A 22321-nucleotide genomic window follows, 5' to 3' on the forward strand; every position below is an offset into this window, starting at 1 on the left:
TGGTTTCAAACTGGAAAAAAAATTTGCACTGTTTTTTTATACTTCTCACATTGATATAATTTGACAAGCTATAACAGTTCACTCCTATAATCATTGTGAACATTATCTTCAGAAATCCACCAATTCATGTCTTAAGCTGCTCAGCTCCACATCATACACTCACAGGAGCATAGTTTCTGTACCAACAGAAATACAGCACGATCTATATTAGTCCCACTTTCCAACACCAGGCCCATAGCCTGGAATGTTATGAAAGTTCCAGGTAGTTTTAACGGTTGAGAGGTTAGCCGTGATAACTCCCCTCTCAGGAAGTACGTTCCAGACCTCAACACCCTCTGGGTGAAAAGAAGTAATCTTCAAATCCTCTCTGAACCTCGAACCCTTCACTTTTAGATTAGATTATTTAAAGTGTGGAAACAGGCCCTTCGGCACAATAAGTCCACACCGCCCTGCCGAAGCGCAACCCACCCATACCTCTACATTTACCCCTTACCTAACACTACGGGCAATTTAGCATGGCCAATTCACCTGACCTGCACATCTTTGGACTGTGGGAGGAAATCGGAGCATCTGGAGGAAACCCACGCAGACACGGAGAGAATGTGCAAACTCCACACAGTCAGTCGCCTGAGGCGGGAATTGAACACTGTGCCACCGTGCTGCCCACTTTAAAAGTGTGCTCCCTGGTTCTTGACCCTCTGTCTAAAAGGAACAGCTGCTGTCTATCCACCCTGTCCATGCCCCTTGTTAACTTATCCTTCTGAATCACATCCCCCGCAGCCTCCTCTGCTCCAAAGTAAACAACCAGAGCTTATCCGGCCTTTCTCCATAGCTGATATACTCCATCCCAGGGATCATCCTGGTGAATCTCCTCTGCAACCACTCCAGTACAATCACATTCTTCCTGTAATGTGGCTCCCAGAACGACATACAGTACTCCATCATGGACTAAACCAAGCCCTTTATAGCACTTATAATCTACTCCCTGATTAATAAACGCTGCACCCAAGGTTCAATTCTTAACTAGTCCATTACCCTGTTCTGTCACGTTCAGGGATGTGTGGAGAAACACCCTGTGAGCTTCCTAGTGTGCTGCCAATCATTGTGTACACCCCATGTCTGGTTCCTCCTTCCAAAGTACATCACCTCATATTTATCAGGATCACATTCCATCTGCCATTGATCTGCCCATCTGATCATTCCACTTGTATTTTCCTGTAAAATCAGAACTTCCTCCTCACTGCCAACCACCCGGCCAATCCTTGTTTCAAACACAAACTTACTTATCACAACTCCCACCCCTCCACCCACCCCCCTCCCCCTCCAGATTCACATCTGTACCATTTATGAATGCTACAAATAATAAGGGACACAGCACTGATCCCTGTGGTACACCAGGGGACACTGGTCTCCACTCACACAAACAGAGTTCTCCCACCACCCTCTGCCTCCTGACACTAAGACAATTTTCGTTGTAACTTGTCAAGTTATCCTTGATATTGTGAGATTTTACATTATTTTTCCAATTTTCCATGTGGAACTTTGTCAATGGCCTTGCTGAAAAACTAAATAAGCGACCTTCTCAGACTAATTCAATCAGATTCATTAGGTGTGACTTCACTCTGATAAAATCCTGATGATTATCCCTGATCAAACCTTGCGATTCTGATTGGACTTCGATTTTCTCCTTCTCTATTTTCTCCAGTAGTTTCCCGAACAGTGATCTAATACTTGCTCATCTGTAGTTACCTTGGCAAATATCGACCACGCTTACTGTGAAGTGGAATCATATTAGCTGCTCTCCAGTCCTCTGGCACCTCCCCTGTGGTCAGATTCCAATTAAAATTTCTTCCCTTGACTCCAACAGTGTCCAGATCTGCGGATTTGTCCAATTTTATACCAGACAAAGCCTCAAATCCCTGCTCGTATTTTACATCAATCTCTTCAAGAGCTTTCCAGTCCATCTTCTTGAATTCTGTACCTGCATCCTCCTCCTCCCAAGTAAAACAGCTGTGATGTTTACATGTACCAATCTATCAATGTTCTCCGGGTTGACGCACTGATTGCCCCTTTGGTTTCTAATGGACACTAACTGTTTGCTGATTATTCTGTTCTACTTGTCCGTGTAGAATACCGTGGGATTCTCCCTAATATCGCCTGCTTGCACTTCTCCATGTCTCTCTGTTATTCAGTCCCCTCTCTGTTCCTAAGCTTCTAAGTTTCACTACAATCTCAACTTCAAAAGTCTCATCTTTTGAAACTCGAGATCACAGACTGAGTTTCCCCATCAGACAATCTTGCCATTTTATGGATTAGTCTGGAAAATACCTTTTGCAGTTCCTCTGTAGTCAGTATATTCTATCTTAGATTGGGACTCCAAATGGTACGCAATACTCTAATTTCAGTCTCAGCAACTCTCTATGCAGCTGGTGCATGACATCTTCTATATTGCAATTACATACACATGAATGTTAACCTAATTTTTCGTTTCCTATTTGCATGCGTTCTTCCAAATTCCTTTCACTTTAACTTTTCTCATGAAATTAGTGGGAGAGTTCTTAAAAAATATCCTCCTGAACATCCAACCATACGTTATCCATTAGCTCCTTGTTGCCTATGTCCACAAGAATCATCTTCAAACCGTTCCAAAAAATGTTTGCCACGTATGGTTTTAGTTTCATCGATGCATGATCATCCTCCCCAGTTTTCCCATTACCTTCTGTATACCCAGTAACACGTTCTTTGTAATTCAGCCCAGGAGACACACGACCGCGGATTACAAGTTAACTGATCTGTAGTTCACCACTCTCCATCTTCATCCGTTCTTAAACTGTTGGATAATATTTAAACTTTTGCCATATCCAGATTGGCTAAATATCGTTCAGGAATATATTGGAAAATAACATGAAAATTCGCAATGCAATCAATACGTCTATTGCTGCTTCCTCTGAAATTCTTGTATAAAGTACATCTGATCTGTCAGATTTATAAATACTCAATCTAGTTTTCTTTTCAAAGATGACCTCAACACTGATAAGAATGATCTTAAACTTTACTTACACAAGTCCCATGGTCACTTGGTATTTCTGGGAGAATTTCTGGATATTCTGCCTTGAAGATAGACACAAAGAAACTGTTTCGTTCCCCTGTGATTTCTCTGTTCTCTACAATAAATTACCCTGCCCGCACGCATACTGTTCCATATTTGACCTTGTTTTTACATTAGTTTCATACACTGATGTACTTGTTTTAGCAGTCTTTATGTTTTTTATTAGCAGTCTTTATGTTTTTCTTTCGCAGTTTGTATGTTTTTCTTTTGTTTGCATGCTGTTTCGCTTTTTGATTTCCTTCTCAGTTTCTTGGTCATCCGTTGCTGGGTCCTACATTTCTCCGAATCCACTGGCTTACTACAACACTTGGCATTTTTCTAAGCTGCTTCCATTGACCTAATAGGTAGTTAAAGGTGAGGCTGAAAGGGTTATGTCGGAGAGGAGGGTGGACCAGATTGATGGGAAGGAAGATGAACACATAGGAACGTTCAAAAGGGGGGAGTGTGCTGAGTTGGAAGATTGAACTAGGATAAGGTGGAGTTAAGGGAAATGGGGAAACTGGTGAAATCTACATTAATCCCCTGTGGAGGGTCCCAAGGCAGAAGAACAACCTTTCTCCATCCATGCTTCGGGTGGTTAGGGTTTGGCGATGGAGGAGGCCCAGGACTCTCATGTCCTTGGCAGAGTGGAAAGGAGAATTAAAATGTTTAACCACGAGGTGATGGAGTTGGTCAATGTGGCTGTTCCAGCGATGGTCTCTGAAATGATCCACGTGTGTCTCGCTAATGTGGAGAAGACCACACTGAGTTTAAAGGATGCAGTAGATGAGGCGTTCTGTCTCCCTTCATCACCTATCACTTTCAACACCACCTTCATCTACCTCTCGCATTCCTAGCTACCTGTCTCCTGCCACACCCCCTTCCCATTTAACTCTCAGCTCCCTTGACCCAGAAGCCTCATTCCTGGTGAAGGGTTGTGCCCGAAACGACAATGCTCCTGCTCCTCGTACGCTGCCTGACTGTGCTTTTCCAGCGCCACTGACCTCCAGCAGCTGCAGTGCCCACTTTCTCCTCACACCTTCAGGGCTTGCATGATTCAGATTTATAACAGTTCCTTCAAATAAAACAAAAACTACCGTGTACTCAAACAGCATAAAAGAAAACCAATGCATTGTGGTCACTGTTCCCAAAACGTCCTTTTAAACTAAAGTTTTCAATTAGCTTTTCTGATCATCCAACATCAATTTCTAAATAACGTGATCTCTAGCTCTGTGCTCAACAAAATGTTAATGCCAGCTATCTAACACATGCTCATGAAATCCATTTTTCCCAGCATTAGCATTCAGTTTGGTTAACACAGTTTAGATATAATGTAAACAGTACATTATTACTGCAGTAGCCACAATTTTGTCTATCTCATTTTCCTGTTTTATAACGTGCCCAACATTTGTATTGCAGCTTTCACTTTGATATATAATTCCTATCAATGTTTCCTTCTCCTTGCTGTTTTTACACTCCACGTTACAAGATTCTGTAGATTCTGAGCGACGTGGGCTTTGGGAAGATTAATGGTAGAGATCATCTTGCCACATCATTTATGATCTTCTTCACCATCATTGTGACATTTTCTCCAGATTTCCCGTTATGCTAGTGGAGTAGAGAAGGACAATGATCGTTCAACAATGCTCTGTATTATCCCCAGAGAGCTGAGACAGCTCTAACCTGGGTGGGAACCTTGCAGCAGGCTGGTAAAGTGTTGCTGCTGCTGTACAGGATCTTAGTGAGATCACATCTGGAGTAGTGTGTACAGATTTAGTCTCTTCAATGTAGAAAGGATATTGTTATATTGGAAGCAGCTCAGAGATGGTCCACTCAACTGATTCCTGCAATGAAGGTGCTAACTTATAACGAAAGGATGACCAGGTTGATCCAATAGCCATTGGAGTTTACAAAAATGAAAGATGATCATATTTCAACATAGATGACAGGAAGGAGTCAACAACTGAAGCGAATTACACAGATAATGGCGGAATCAATTCCATTCTTCAGCCTGTTACACACGAACAACAGAAGGATATTCAGACCTTTGACCCTGTTACAGTAGAATAGGACGAGGTTGTTCAGCCCCTGGACCCTGATGTATATTTACAGGAGGAGGCCAATCAGCCCCTTGAATCTATAACACTGGCCCCAGAGTAGGCCATGCGACACCAGTATCCTGTCACAGAGCAACAGGATCAGTCCATTCATCCACCTCAAGTTTGTAACAGAGGAACTGAAAGCGGTCACATAGTGACTGGAGAATTGTAACACTGGGATAACAGGAGGCCATTCAGATACACCGATTCTGTTGCAAGAGAATTGGATAAAGATAAAAACTATCTGAGACTTATTTCAAGAGAAAGGAGGAGGTAATTCAGACACGTGTCTGTTGTTTGGGAACAAGAGAAGATCAATCCCTCCCTTGGTCCCATCTCCGGGATACATGAGGAGACCGTTCAGTATTTCCACCTGAGATGGAGAAATATGAAAAGAACCATCAGCCCCTCAAAATGTTACACAGCAACAGGAAGATTCCATAATGTCCCAATCCTCTAACACATCAACAGAAGGAGGTCATTCTGGCCTTGTAGATGACAACATGGGAACGCCATCCCATCGATTTTGTACACCAGCAGGATGATGAGTCCAGTTAGCCACACATACCGCTTATGCAGCAAGTGGAGCACATCTCTTAAAACCCTTTTGTCCATCAAACAGGAATACAAAGAAAACGTAAAGGTTTTAGAAAGGGAAGAACTTATAATAACTGAATACATTAGGGAGTAAAATGTAACAATAAAGTATTGTAATTTAAGGCAAATTATTAGAATCCATTGTTGTGGACATTTGCAAACGTAAACCACAATTCATCGGAGTCAACATGGTTTTTACAAAGGATAAATCATGATTGAAGTGTTTTCTTGAGTTATTTAAAGATGTGACAAACAAGGTGGATACTGGGAATCCTGGAAATGGAATATATCTGGTCTTCACAAAGGATTCAGATACGTCGCTTCTCCAAAGAGGGAGTGGTAAGATCAGACAGCATCGGTTTAGGAGTAATTTATTGGCTTGGATGGAGGATTGGTTAACCAACAAAATGCAGTCAGATGAATTAACTGTGTCATTTTCTATTGGAAAATGCAATTTGTTGGGTGCCATAGATTTCAGTTCTCATGCTTCAACCATTTGTGATCGACATTATTACTCGGTTGACGGGATAGAAAATGCTATAGCTACATTTTCAGATGACACAAACATTGGTGGGAAATTACTTCGGAATGATGATGCAAGAGATTTAAAAACTATATGTATACATTGGGTGAATGGACAAACATTTGGCAATGAAAATTAAAGTGGATAAATTTGGGGCTATTCAAGTTGGCCAGCATAATAAAAAGGCAAATCATTATCTCAATGGAGAGAAACTTCAAAGTGCTTCAGTGCAGAGGGATCTGGGTGTCTGCTTGCATATCACAGGAAACTTGCTTGCGGGTACTTGAAGTAATGAGGAATGCAAGCATAACCTCAGCGTTTAATTGTAAAAGGATAGAGTAGAAAGGTAGGGAGTGTTGCTGTAGCTATGCAAGGTGGTAGTGAGGCTGCAACTGGAATACAGTTTGGGTGTCCTGCAGAATGAGGTATTTCCATTGGAGGCAAATCAGAAGAGCTTCATCAGACTGATTCCATATTTGAAATGTTTGTCTTATGAAGAGTAATTGAGCAGTTTAGACCTATACTCTCGAGTTTATAAGAATGAAAGGAGATCTCATTGAGGTCTGTAAAATGCTAAACGTAATTGAAAGTGTAGATGTGGAGTGGATATTCTTTCATGTGGCGCAATCTACAATAAGAGACTAGAGTTTGAGGATCGAGAGATGGCAGGGAAGTGTAACAGAGGCCGCGATGACATCAGCCATGATTGTATTCCATGGCGGAGCAGGTTCAAAGGGTTGGATTCCTGACTGATGCTCCTTGTTCATATTCAGCTTTACGACGGTGTTACACAGTAATGGGGGAGGATGATGTATCAAACAGGAAGCAGGCACTCCGGATAAATCAGTCTAAATCAGTTTGACAGAACGTCACCAGTAGGGTCACACAGTGACCAGTGCTGGGTCCTCAACTATTTACAATCTATATCAATGATCAGGAGGATGGAGCAGATATACAGATACTGAGTTTGGTCATGTTGCTGTGATAAGCAAGAGATTAAATTATCAAGAGAGGGTGGAGGGTCTACAGATAGATACAGAGAGGTAAAGACAATGGATAATAATTTGGCATCTACAATCCAACATGATATAATCTGTCATTTCATTTACAGGAATAATGGAAGGCAGTATGTTACTGAAATGGAGAGGGATTACAGGGATTAATGATACTGTGTACTGGGGGGTTCACTCAGACCCGTTCAGACATGGGAGGTTTTGCCTCCCTGATCGTTTGCTCCTTGACACTCCAAGTGACCCCATTGCTCTCCGTACACATGGAATGTTTTGAAGAGTTTGGTTGGTGATAGGGGATGGTGTTTTGAAACGTGTATCAAGGGGGTGCCCTTTATCCAAGATACATTCATTCATTTCTACATGGAGATCTGAAGACGATGGGAATGGCTGCCTGCTTGAGAATGAAGAGGCTGTGGCTGCTGTCAGGACAGGGGTATTCACCAACATGATGTACTGTGATGGGCACGCTGCAAGATTAATACAGAGAGTGCTCCTTCAGTTCCTCTACCTCTCCCCATTGACACGGCTACTCCGCAGATGCCATGTGCACCATCGGGAATCCCACTACACTGGATACACCCGGCAGCTCCCTGCTAAGGGTGAAATAATGTATTTACCTCATCCACCATATATATCCTTCGTCACTGAATGGTTACATTGATGGCAACATACTGGGAGATGATGGATATGTCACCCAGTCCTGTTTGAAAAGTTCCAGAACATAGAAGCTGAATGAAACTGTGACCCGAACAGCCACTGGCAGCACCGTCCTCCCCCTGGTGTGAAGCTGCAGGACGTGTTAAAGGAGGTGACACCGCTCTGTGACCAGCTCCTTGTTCAATCAGTGACCCCTCACACTCTGCTACTGGGTTAAGCTGTTCCTGGAAAACCTGATGCAGACACAGCAGATCCCTTTCCCCACACACACTCACTGCGTGGTTTCAAAGCTTCCCCTCTCTGCAACCTCTGCTCCATTTGTTGTTCATGTTGCAGACCCAGATGTTGTAACTGCAATCCCCAGGCTCCATCCAAGGTTGGGTCACCAAATCCTCAGGTCTTCTTGAATGTCTGAGGCAGCTCACAGCACAACCTCCAGAAAACTATCCCCAGCTGCTGCACTAACTTTTCAATAACAGGAGTCAGTCAGAAACCCCTCGACTCTAAGTGTTGTGGACCAGACCAGATTCCCGCAAAATATTTTAAGTAGGCCACTTCGACCCAAACCTTTCCGTATTTTGAAGAAAGATGAGAAGTGTGCCTTACAGATATGTTGTGACTGGTCAAACCACTCGACATTAAGCAAAATATAATCTATTCAAATGCTTTAGTTAAAATACAATCAAAGAAAAGAAAATTTTGGGATGGCTTATATGTTGGAACACTTACACAAACAATAGATACCGTACCTTCTTGGTTTACACCACTTGGCACAAAGATATATTCAAATACAGATCCTGACAGCAGTTTTCCAATCCAGGAGAAATCAACATCAACAGAGATCTCAGAGAGAAAGGCAGCTGGAGATCATGTATTGACACTTCCAACCATTCTGGGACCCGAACAGCTTCTGAATGCTGCAGCTAAAAACAAAACGAGTAAACCTGGTCTGGGAGAGCTGGCCACTGCCCTTCCATCGTTACCACCGGTTTAATAAAACCTAATGGCTTTCTCAGTTATTTACTTAAACTGTTTTCAGCCAGCAGTTCTGCACCTCTGCCTTTAAAAGCTCTCATCAAAAAAAAACCCGAAGAGAAAATAACCTTTTTACAGTGATAGTATACTCATAACTCCATCTTTAATAAAATGATCCATCAATATACAAAGATGGATTCATTTTAGACCCCCCAATTTTCCTGTATTAGTAGAGTGGAATGAATATATATTACATTGACTCTGAGCATACAAATGTTCACAGCTAGTTTCGATTTCAGTCAATTTACTTCTGCCACAGAATGCCTTTTGTCTTTCTTCGTCCAAGTCTCCACAAGGTGTCAAAACTCACTTATTCTCGCCATGTCAACTTTATAATTTCAAATTGAATGGCAGCAATAATAAGCTCAATAAAAACAGACTGGTATTTTTCTCCCTAAAATTCTCCACAAACTTTAAGGGGTCACGATCAGTGATAAAGATTTGTCTCATGTATGTCATTGGCAATGTAAATGCTGAAATGTTATAACGCCAACACCAAGCTCAAGGCCTCCTTCCCCATTGTGGAATAAATCTGTTGATGTTTCCACTGGACACTCTACCCACACGTTACATAATGGAGCACTTCTCATCGCTCCAATAGTCCTTCTGAATGACATAGCTCCTCATGTCTCAGCATAAAAGAATTGCATGCTTCTGTACCTCTTAATGCTGTAACCCCTTTACCTGCTACTCCTGGCCTATGCCAGTAAAACTTACTCTCACAGGGATATGTTTTAAGAAGATCTTGCACATTCTTCTCAATCCGTCACATAAACCAATCTTTGATTTCTGAACCCAATCATCATAATCAGCCATTGCTAAGCTTGCCATTGTAACTCTCTGCTCTTCCACACGAGTTCTCCCGACTATGGGAAGTGAATGTTGAACTTCTCCAAAATTAGAGTCTCTCTCAGAGTGTCATAGGTTTGCTCTGTTTTTAATACCCTTCCCCATCTTTCAAAATTACTTTGTTTGATTCTTTCAAACACAACGTGTGTTTAACCATGGACGCTATTTTAGATTCCTGAAACACTGTCGGCTTCTGGCACAAGCTCATATGCACTTCAGATGGCTTTCTTCACCTCCTCCGATAGGGATGCAAATACCTATCAGCTTTGTTTGGATAAACTAAATCCACATGTTCTCTGGCCACTGCACTTGTTTAGCCACTTTCTGAAATGAAATTAAAAAGGCTCCCCCATCATTCTCATCAAATTTAGATAATGCCTGGATGTATTTAAACAGATCCTGATCAGGCCTTTGGCTACCATAGGGTTGCTCAACCTCACTATCCTCTCATGAAAATCCATACAATTTGAAGAGAAATTTAGAATAACTTAACTATTGGAAAACCTAACCGAATAATGGATACAGTACGTTCTACAAATGAACTGTTCAATCTATTAACATCACCTAAACACGCCCCTTGGCAAAAAGGAACATTCAGACACGCATTCATGCAAACAGTTCTCCGCTCCAGGAGGAAACACCATCAAGTGAGGCTTTAGAGAGAGTAGCAGCTAGGGATAATTTACTAAAACTTCCAACCCCTCTGGGACCCCAAGTACCCGGTGATTGTTACAGCTGCAAGAAAAAACAAACTAGAAAGCCTGGTCTGTGTGCGAGCTGGCCATTGTTACTACTATTTAGTAAAAAACCTCAAAGAACTGTAAGTTATTTGCTTGAGCCGTTTTCAGTAGGCAGTTTGGCCTTTAAGACCTCTTACTAAAAAAAAATGAGAAAGTAACGTTTTATTTAAAAAGTAACAGCATTGTCACACAATTTAGATGCCTGGTCCTTTACTCAGTGGGCTTCCTCGTGTTACTGATCGCAAGGTCACCTGAGAGGGACAACCACAGGTACAGACCAATTTACAAGGATGTATCTCATAACTTCTGAAACACGCATGTCAATGGACCATCACATGGGACATACCAGGAAGTGAACAACAGCTTCACACACACCATTTCACTATTTCTGAGCTACACAATGCCAGCACTCGATACACTAGGGAGCCAAAACCCAAGGCCAGGGAAAGATACTGAGGGACAGAGAGATTCACATTAAAGACATTAACAGACAGTCAATTAACTGAGAAAATATTGTGGAAATATGTGGAAAAAGACAGAGCAGTGGGACTAACTGGACAAGTGAGATCTTCGAGAGTAAAATTACAAGAATGAGAACATTGAATAAATGCATTGTCAGCTCAGCTGGAATGGTTTGTTACATCAAATTCTGAATCTGCTTCACCGAACACCACAAACAACACAAACTGGGACAAGATGACAGCCCAGCATGGAGAGCTGTGCAGACCATGCTAGTGTGTTGCTCAGTAAACTGCACTATCTGCCCAGCATGGAGAGTATTGTAAACTTTACTATCGTATGCAAACTATACTCGCATCAGATTACTGTCTACAATGGGAAGATTTGCTCTCTCTGCATGTGTGTGTGTGTTTGAATGCGAAACTCATTGTTTGAGAAGGAACGCACATGGAGGAAACTATTTTAAATACGAACAACTGACAGGCTTTTTGTTAATCAACAGAGAGAACGAGAGAAGTTTCATGGACAGATGAGATAAAGTGTTTGAGAATGTTGAGAATAATTCGGTTATTCGGTTGAGAATGTTTGAGAATGAAGTGTTTGAGAAGTCATTGCCAGACACATCAGCAATATATATCGGCGTGCACATGAATGACAGATGGATGGGGGTTTGGTGTGAGGTCGAATCAGATTTGCTTCGGCAGGTTTGAAGCCAGAGCGTCAGCAGCAGATTATTGGCTTCTTTAAGACTGTACTTCATAGCTCAAGGTTCAAACAGCAGATGGACTAACCCAGTGAGATATATTCTGGCGTGGTGAGTATGTCAAGTTAGAAATGGTCAGGGAATGGTGTCAGGAATCAGCTCATAGTCAAAGAGATCTCCCACAGTTGTGACTTGTCTGCTTCAGCTGCAGATATTGGCCAGGGATGGGATGGAAACAGTGGAAGGAAGTGGAGTTTGTACCCAGAACAGTAGACAGTGACCTCCATGCTCTTAACAACAAAGGCAATGTGGTTCTCCCCTGAAACTGAATAGATCAACATAGAGACCCCTGAGTAACACTGCCAGAGCAGAGGAAGACAGTAATTGAACACGTTCATTGATGTAGTTAGTAGTAGTCTGTAGAGTAAATATCTGGATTGAGAGATTCAACAGGATAATAATAGTGGCAAGATGTGTAGACGATATGAAAGAACAATAATACACTCATAACTGGGTTATAGAAACCGAAATCTGGACAGTGACACTCACCAGGAACACCAACAATAGCCAGGAAGAGATAATAAAAATATTGAATAATGAGAAGAGCGTAATAGATCAGCGATGATAATGACTAACAATAAAATACAGAAAGATACCAAACATAATCGGATAAACTCCTGTCCATTGTTGGAACATTCCAGTCTAATGTTCTCAGATACTGATCCATTGTTGGCACATTCCAGTCTAATGTTCTCAAATTCTGATCCATTGTTGGCACATTCCTGTCTAATGTTCTCAGATTCTGATCCATTGTTGGAATATTCCTGTCTAATGTTCTCAAATTCTGATCCATTGTTGGCACATTCCAGTCTAATGTTCCCAGATTCTGATCTCTCCTCTCCCTCTCTCTGGATCTGCTGATCCTTGTCAGTGCTGTCGGTGATGCTCCCGCTCATGTTATGGAATAACACAATGAATGGAGCCCATTTATCATTGAAAGATGGGAACCCTCCACTGGCATAATTAGAATCCATGAAGATTGGCATTAATCGCACTTACTGAACAAATAGGCTCAGTTCACCTGTTCAAGACATCACTTTTCATTTACTGATTTTGGATGGAATGGGTGAGGGTTGCTGAGGGATGGATCATAAATCTTTAAATCTTTTAAATCTTTTTATTAACTAGTATATGAGAGTATTAACAGGACACTGCAGGAGTCTATATATGTTACACTCTGTTTATGAAAGGAGGCAGTTATAAAATAACAGATCGGCTGCATAAAAATGTCGGGTGGGCAAATTTCTCGATACCTGAAAACAAAAGTACGGTACTTATTGACCAGTGTGCGGCCGCTCCTGGTTTTAATGCCCTGTTGTCAAATCCTTTCATAACCTTGAGGCAGAGCATTGAGACTGCTGCTCAGGAACAGACCGAAGCAATTCTGTCCCTATGGGCCTCTTACAGAGGGATAAGAGAAGGCCATTCAGCCCATATTAGCCTGGTGCTACTTGAAAAGGTGTAAATCTAGAATATTGGCACATTTTGCTAACAGAATCATTCAAAACAAAGAGATGTGTCGCTGCAGCTGTATGAGGTGTTACTGAGAGGGCACTTGGAGTACATTGCGTTGGTTGTGTTTCTGTAACTGAGAAGGGATGGACATCCATCAGATACAGTTTAACAGCTGCTCGTAATCCACGGGTTGCTGTCTCATTTAATGTCTCGGGTCTGTTACACAGGGACAGGAGGAGGCCATGAAGCCTCTTGAGTCTATTTCAGAGGGACAGGTGGAGGTCATTCAGCCTCTCAAGTCTGTTACAGAGGAGCCGGAAATGTTTATTTAACATTCAAGTCTGTTACACATAAATATTAGTTTTAAACTAGTTGTGGAATAGGAAAGACCTGATGTAAACATTAAAGTTCTAACTTTGAATAAGGCCAATTTTGAAAGTGTTAGGCGAGCCCTGTGAAAGGCTGATTGGGATACCCTATTCACAGGTAAAGGGGTGGTTGGAAAATGCAAGGCCATCAAAACGTGGTTTCAGAGAGTCCAGAGCCAACGTGTTCATATTAGTGAGATGGGCACGGCTGGTGGGTGCAGGGAGTGCTGGATGGCTCGATATATTGATGCTCTGGTCAAGGTAAGGAAGTAGGCATATGTCAGGTAAACAGAGCTGAGATTAAGTGAATCCCGAGAGGAGTGTAAGGGCAGTAAGTGCATAGTTAATGGGGACATTGGGGCAGACAAATGTGGACATGAGATGGCTTTAGAAATAGGGTTAACGAGGCATTGAAGAAATTCTACAAATTCTTTAATTGCAAAATATTAACTAGGGAGAGAATAGGGCACCTTAAAGATCAGTAAGGACACGTATGTGTGGAACCATAGGAGATGGAACGGATACTAAACAAATATTTTTCCTAGTATTAAATGTAGAAGAGGTTACAAGAGCGAGAGAATGAAGAAATACATAGTGATATCTTGAAAAGTATCGATATTACAAGGAGATGTTGGACATTTTAAAACATATAAAGGTGAACAAAGCCCTGGGACCTGATCAGTTGTGTCCCAGAATGTTGTGGGAAGCTAGGAAAGAAATTGCTCAGCCTTTTGCTGATATATCTGTGACATTGATTTCCACAGGTGAGGTGGCAAAAGACTGGAAGTTTGCTAACATAGTGTCATTATTTCAGAAATTAAGGAAAACCCAGGTAACGAAAGATTGGTGAGCCTGACGTCAATGGTAACTAAATTTTTGGAGGGGATTTTGAAGGAAATGATGTATATGTATTTGGAAACACAAGGACAGAAGAGGTTTTTATACAATGGAGATCACATCTCACTGACTTGGTGGAAGGTTTTGAGGTAGTGATGAAGATTATTGATGAAAGCAGGGCAGTGGATGTTGTCTTTATGGAATTTAGTAAGACAACCAAAATGTTCTACATGGTAGACTGGTTATGAAGGTTAGACTGCCTCCGATACAGGGAGAGCTCGCCATTTAGATCCAAAATTTTCTTGAATATCGGAGACAGGGTGTGACAGTTGGCATTTGTTCATTAAACTTGGAGACCTGTGACTAGTGGCACTGCTCGCAAAGATCAATAGTGGGTCCACTGCATTTTGTTACTTATACAAATCATTTGTAATTGAGTATATGAAGTATGGTCAGTAAGTTTGTAGATAATACCAAATTTGGTGGTGTAGTCGACAGTGAAGAATGATCTCTCAGAATATAATGGGAACTTAATTAGGTGAGCTGAGGAGTGGCAGATGGAGTTTATTTTAGATAACTGTGAGGTGTTGCATTTTGGCAAGAAAAATCAGGGCCAGCCATATAGGTAGGATCCTGTCGAAAGTTGCCAATCAAGGAGAACTCCATAGAAATTATAGAATCCCTACAGTTTGGAAACAGGATTTTCGGCTCATCGAGACCACACCGTCCCTCTAAAAAGTTTCCCACTGGACAAACCCCTACCCTATCCCTCTCAGCCTGCATTTCCCATGGCTAATGCACCTCGCCCTCACATCCAAGGGTACTATACACAATTGAGCATGGCCAATCTACCCTTACCTGTATATCGTTATACTGTCGGAGGGAAACATAGCACCCGGAGGAAACTCACACAGACACGGGGAGAATGTACAAACTCCACACAATCAGTCATTCAAGGATGGAATTAAACCCAGATCGTTGCCCTGTGAGGCATCTTGTGTTGCTCGTTCTCCGTTTCTTGAAAGTGTCGTCACAGGTAGACAGCGCAGTAAAGAAGGCACTTGGTGATCTTCCCTTTATTGGTGTGTGCTTTGAGTCGAAGCATTTGCATGACGCGTTGCATCTGTACAGGACATTGGTTTGGCCACTTTTGTAATATTGCCTTTAATTCTGGTCTCTCTGCTGTCGGAAAGATGTTGTCAAACTTGAAAGGGTGCAGAAGGGATTTATAAGAATGTTGCAGGTGTTGGAGAGTTAGAGTTACAGGGAAAACTTGAATAGGCTGGGGCTATTTTCAAGTGTTGAAGCTGAGGGTGGGCCTTAAAGAGGTTTATAAAATCATGAGGGGCATAGAAAAAGTAAACAGTCAATGTATTTTCCCAGGATAGACGATTCCAAATATAGAATATAAAAGCTTAAGGTGAGAGGAGAAAGATTTAAAAAGGGACATGAGGGACAACATTTTCACACAGAGACTGCTGTGTGTATGGATTGAACAGGCAAAGGAGGTGGTGGAGGCAGGTACAGCTACACCATTTAAAAAGCATTTGGATGGATACATGCATGAGAAGTGTGAAGAGGGAGATGGGCCAACTGCTGGCAAGGGGGACGAGATTTATTTAGGATATTTGGTTGATATAGATGACCAGACCCGAAGGATCTTTTTCCGTGCTGTACATCTCTGAGAGTCGATTGACTCTTGAGTGTTTAACACGTGAGCAGGAGGAGGCTATGCAGCTTCTGAATTCTGTCAGTCAGCTTGGTTGCTCAATTACGTTCAGTCAAATACAAAAATACATGATACAGATTTTGCTGGTGTTTTACAGAAACAGGAGAAAGGCTTTTAGACAAGAAAAGCTGTAAAGAATGTGAAGAGGCCATTCAGTCCCTCACCTCCATTCCACAGGAGCAGCAGGTGAGCACAGAGCTATTGGAGCCTGTTACTCTGGAGCAGGAGGAGGACATCTATTTTCACAAAACTTCGATTAGGAGGCAGTCACTCAACTGCTCGAGACTGGGACACAAGATCAGGAGGGAGTCATCCAACTGCTTGAGACTGGGACACAGAAACAGGAGGGTGTCAATCAACTGCTCGAGACTGGGACACAGGAACAGCAGGGAGTCACTCAACTGCTTGAGACTGGGACACAGGAACAGGAGGGTGTCAATCAACTGCTCGAGACTGGGACACAGGAATAGGAGGCAGTCACTCAACTGCTTGAGACTGGGACACAGGAACAGGAGGCGGTCATTTAACTGCTCGAAACTGGGGCACAGGGAAATCTGGAGGCTACTGAGGCCTGAGGATCCTGTTACACAGGAACAGGAGGAGGGGACTCACTCCCCACCAGTATGGGACACTGGGAGAGAAGGGGAGTTTGCTTGGAACAAACACAAATATATGAATAAGTTGCATTCATGGTCCACACAATCCTGCCCCAACATTCACTAAGACCACGGCCGATCTGATTGTGATTCCCTCATTCCATTTTACGGAGACCCCCCTCTCTGCAGCCTCTGCTCCATTTATTGGACATGTTGCAGACTCAGACGCTGCAACAACAGTCACCATGACTCATCCAGAGGGTCAGGTCTAACCAGATGAGTCCGAATTTGAACGGTCCAATAACAAGAATAAAAACATAAAATAAAGGTTTAGCCAGATGTTTACTTCTCTCACATTCGCAATCAAACTCACATAACCAGCCCGTCCATTATACTTTCAGGATGGAGCACTGTGTAGATATGGCTAGCGTACTTCTGAATGCAACCCAGCAATATCCAGAATGGAACTCTGTGCACCCCACACCAGTACTTGATCTATAATCCTGGGATAAATGTCCAGCGTGGGGAGCAGTGCAGACCGCAATGGTTCATTCATATATAAACCCAGGCTGTTGCATTTTTCGGTAACACTGTGTAAGATAACTGTCCCGTGTGGGGAAACTTGCAGGCAATGTTGGAAGTGACAGCCAATGGTGCAGCTCACAGCCATTTCCAGCTCCATATCTCCACTGTGCCTTGACAAGGGGTGCCATGGATGTGAAAATCACTGCAATGTAGAGATGTAAATGGAAACAGTTTAAATACAAATAGTGCTGATTAAGGCGAGTATCACACCAGTATTTAAAGTTGAAAAACCCGAGATAATATCCAATGAGGTTTCGTGAATGGTGCAAAGTAGTTAGAGGGGAATGGTAATGTTATAGTGGTTGCACTATAATCAACAATGTGAATTTGAGGAACAAATATGAAGGGGGACTGGGGAGACTTGCAGGAACAATAGGGTTGTTATAATAGGTGATTTCAATTTTCCTAACATAGACTGGGGCTTCCAGATGGTTAAGAACTTAGATGGAACGTAATTTGTTTAGTGTGTTCAGCGAAGTTTCCACAATCAAAATATAGAGTATCGTACTCGGGAAGGGACAAACGCGGAAATAAGACAGGATAGATGAAGTGGGGGAGCATTTTGGTAAAAGTGATTAGAGTTGTATTAATTTTTAAATAGTTATGGTAGGGACAAAATTGGTCCACAGATTCAAGTTCTAAATTGGGGCAAGGCGTATGTTATTGGAGTTAGACAGGGGATTGCAGGGGATGATTGGAGTTGTTTGATTCCAGGTAAAAGGATCTTAGGCAAGTGGGAGGGCTTTAAATGTGAGATAGCTCGAGGTCAAGGTTTCCATTTTCCTGTGAGGGTGAAGGTTATGTGAGACTGGAAGAGAGAACCCTGGATGTCAAGAGATATTGAGGCTTTGACCGGAAAAAAGGAGGCATGGCTCATGTTCAGGCAGCTCGTGTCAAGGGAATCCCTAGAGGTATACAGGGGATAGAGGAGTTTACTGAAGAAGGAAATCAGCAGGACCATAAGGGGGTATGAGGTAGTCATGGCTGAGAAGATTATAGTGAATATAAATTCAGTATAGTAAAGATAAAGAGCAACTAGAGAGAGAATAGGATGCTTTAAAATCCAAAACTGGCATGCATGCGTAAAACCTCAAGAGATGGGTGAAGTCCTCAATTTCCCCTCTGTGTTTATCATGAAGAAAGACATGAACATCTGTGACCTTTAGAAGGTTAGTTGTCATATCTTGGTACATATCACAGTAGGGGTGCTGTTGGACATATGAGAACGCACAAAGTCAGACATATCTCTTGGTCCTGACCAGATATATCTAAGAGCACTGTAACAGGCGAGAGAAAAATCTTAGGGACCAAGATCCCGGAAGACTGGGCGGTAGCAAATGTTGTGCCCTTCTTCAAGAAGGGCTGCAAAGAAAAGCCTAGGAAATATAGACCAGTAAGCTTCACACCTGTTTTTGGTAAACCACTTGAGAATGTTCTGAGAGATAAGATGTGCATGCATTTGGAAAGACAGAGTTTGACTTGGAGCAGTCAGCATGCCTTACAAATTTTGATAGAGATTTTTGAGGAAGTGACCAGGAAGGTTGATGAGGGCAGGGTTGTAGACATATTATATCTGGATTTCAGTAAGGCCTTTGATAAGTTTCCACATCGTAGGCCGTTCTAGAAGGTTAGATCGCATAGAATCCAAGGTGAACTAGCAAATTAGACTGAGCTGCCAGTGGAAGTGGTTGAAGTGGGCACACTAACAACATTGAAAAGGCATTTGGACAAATACACAGATAGGAAAGGAATAGATGGATACAGAGCAAAGGCAGGGAAATGGCAGATTGGCATACTGGTAGATAATGGCCAATTACACCATGGTTTGTTGATGGGGCATGGTGGGCGTATTGGATGGGCGAGTATAGAGGGGGAACATTCCCATCCCAGAGGGTGCCACATCACCAGACCCACCGAGCATGGTTTGTGCTCACTACCGAGTTCAGTGCAGTATTTGAGGTCTGAAGAAATGTCCAGCAATACAGGACAAGCATCAATAACCTTCCCCGCTCTGTCAGGATAAGGGTCACCGTATTCTGTCTGCTCCCTCAGAATCACTATATATCTGTGATTGCAACTACTCCTGAACAAGGCTCATGGTCCCCCACTCTCACTACTGCATGCAACACCTTCTCTCTCATTTACAATACCTCCCACACAGTCAAAGAATATTCTGGAGAATGCCGATTATAGAATGTTCCAGATAATGTTCCAAATATTTCCCTGTTTCAGGAAAATGGTAGTGTCCCAATGTGTAATACATAAGAGTCACTTGACTCACCTTAATGATATTAAACCAAAAACAACTTCTAAACACGTCTTGTTATAAATACAATTTCGAGCAGAGAACATTTTTACCCTCAGGCGTTATCTTGACTGTTATCTGAACTTTACCACTTTCCTTATTATGAATGTTTCTCTTACTCTATGTCTGTGACTGTTTCTGTCTGTTACACAGTCTCCCACTCAGTTGGCATGACGGCAGGTTTGTGATGTCGATGCAGGGCAACAGCACAGGTTCAGTACCTCACACTGACAGAGATTACCATGAAGGGGACACTCTCAGCCTCACCCCATCACCCGAGATGTGGTGATCCTCACGATAAACCACCATAAGTGGTCTCTCTAATGAGAGGTTTTTTTTTTGGACTGTATTCTATCAATGTTAGCATTTTAATTTAAAAAATATTTAAAAAGAGGTTCTTAATATTATAATAAACCAATAACAACACAACTCAAATATCTGAAAAAAATTACATCCAATTGCATGTACATACAAAACAAGTTAAAACACTACACAGACAGAAGAAAAAAAAAACAAAACTAAACAATAAATAATGAATAAATAATACAGCTCAGCATAACAACAGAACAGCTCTGGTTCATCAAGAGCATTAACTGATACACATTTTTATGTTCATTGTTCTTCCTCTCTGGGGGTGGGGGAGTTCAGACATCCAACACAACAGAATATTTTTCGAACACAGAAAGTACGGATTGTAAGGATATATTTTTTTCCCATGTTCATCTGTGGAAAATACCTTGGGCAGGCCCAGGAAAACAGAAACCAAGTCCATCTCCAATTCATTCCCCAATACGTACTCTGTCACAACTGACACAGTGTTTCAATATCGTCTACAGCAGAACCACAAGCAACGAGTAAGAGTGTCTGTAGTCATTCTGCATTTAGGACATGCTGAAGATAATCCCACTTAGCATTTTGAGAGACAATTTGGGGTCAGATAGACCCTACGAAGAATTTTCAACTGCATGGAATGGGTCTTATTACAGATCAAAATCCTTCGAGAATTTTCACAAATATCCTCCCATGTGTCCGAAGTTTTCTAAACCCCCAACTCTCTCGCAGTCATCACAAAGCTGCCCAGTCTCGTCTGAGGGGACACTCTCCAACTAATGATCAAGGGTAATGACCGAGAGTATATTCTCAGCAATAAGCGCCATCTTCCCTTTTCCGGATCTGTAAGAGTGTGGGGAAAATGTGTTTTTTTTTAAATCAAATCTCTGATCTGGGAAAAAAATACAGAATAGGTCTCTACTCGGTAGTCCATACGTACGAGTTATTTGATGAAATGATATCATTATTTCTCCATCAAATAACACGTGGTGGCTCAGTGGTGAGCATTGCTGTCTCACAGCACCAGGGTCTCGGCTTTGGTTCTGGCCTTGGGTGACTGGCTGTGTGGAGTTACCATTCTCGCCGTGTCTGTGTGCATTTCCTCCCACAGATACATGATTTTGGCTGTATTGCCGTCGATCTGACACATTGTCATTCATGCTTTAACAATATTGATAATTATTGGGTTATGACAATACTTCATAAATGTTGTCAATTTAGCTAAGAAAAACAGACTAATAAAGGTTCACTTTATCTGACTGGGTTCAATATCTCACAGTGTTGGTCAGCTTGGAGGAGTACTGACTCATCAGTTGGGAGAGGCTGGTACATAGTAATTAGCAGGAGGTTTCCTTTCTCATGTGTAAACTAATGCCATGAGTCTTCCTGGGATACAGTTCACTGTTGAGGACTCCCAGAGCAATTCCCTTCCAACTGTATCCCACTGTACCACCACGTCTGCTTTGTCTGTCCTGCTGGTGAAACAGTAGATATCCGGGGAAAGTGATGGGGTGTCTGGGACATAGTCATACTCACAGAATCAGACCTTAAATACCAGGTCAGGCTGTTGCTTCACGTGTCTGCTTTTTTAAATTCACTGTTTTCTGCCAGCTGTCCCATTCTAGAAACATGGCCATATATTCGCCCCAATTCACTAAGATTTGATTTTGCAAACTAGACTGGGAGATTTATCAACATTTTTCTGAAAATCCACTGTTTACATCCATTGTGTCTCGCCAATGTGGAGAAGACCACACTGAGTTTAAAGGATGCAGTAGATGAGGCGTTCTGTCTCCCTTCATCACCTATCACTTTCAACACCTCCTTCATCTACCTATCGCATTCCTAGCTACCTGTCTCCTGCCACACCCCCTTCTCATTTAACTCTCAGCTCCCTTGACCCAGAAGCCTCATTCCTGATGAAGGGTTGTGCCCGAAACGTCAATGCTCCTGCTCCTCGTACGCTGCCTGACTGTGCTTTTCCAGCGCCACTGACCTCCAGCAGCTGCAGTGCCCACTTTCTCCTCACACCTTCAGGGCTTGCATGATTCAGATTTATAACAGTTACTTCAAATAAAACAAAAACTACCGTGTACTCAAACAGCATAAAAGAAAACCAATGCATTGTGGTCACTGTTCCCAAAACGTCCTTTTAAACTAAAGTTTTCAATTAGCTTTTCTGATCATCCAACATCAATTTCTAAATAACATGATCTCTAGCTCTGTGCTCAACAAAATGTTAATGCCAGCCATCTAACACATGCTCATGAAATCCATTTTTCCCAGCATTAGC

Source organism: Chiloscyllium plagiosum, unplaced genomic scaffold, assembly GCF_037043375.1.
Source record: "Chiloscyllium plagiosum isolate Xiang-an unplaced genomic scaffold, Cpla_swu_hap1 HiC_scaffold_45, whole genome shotgun sequence".
NCBI lineage: Eukaryota > Metazoa > Chordata > Chondrichthyes > Orectolobiformes > Hemiscylliidae > Chiloscyllium > Chiloscyllium plagiosum.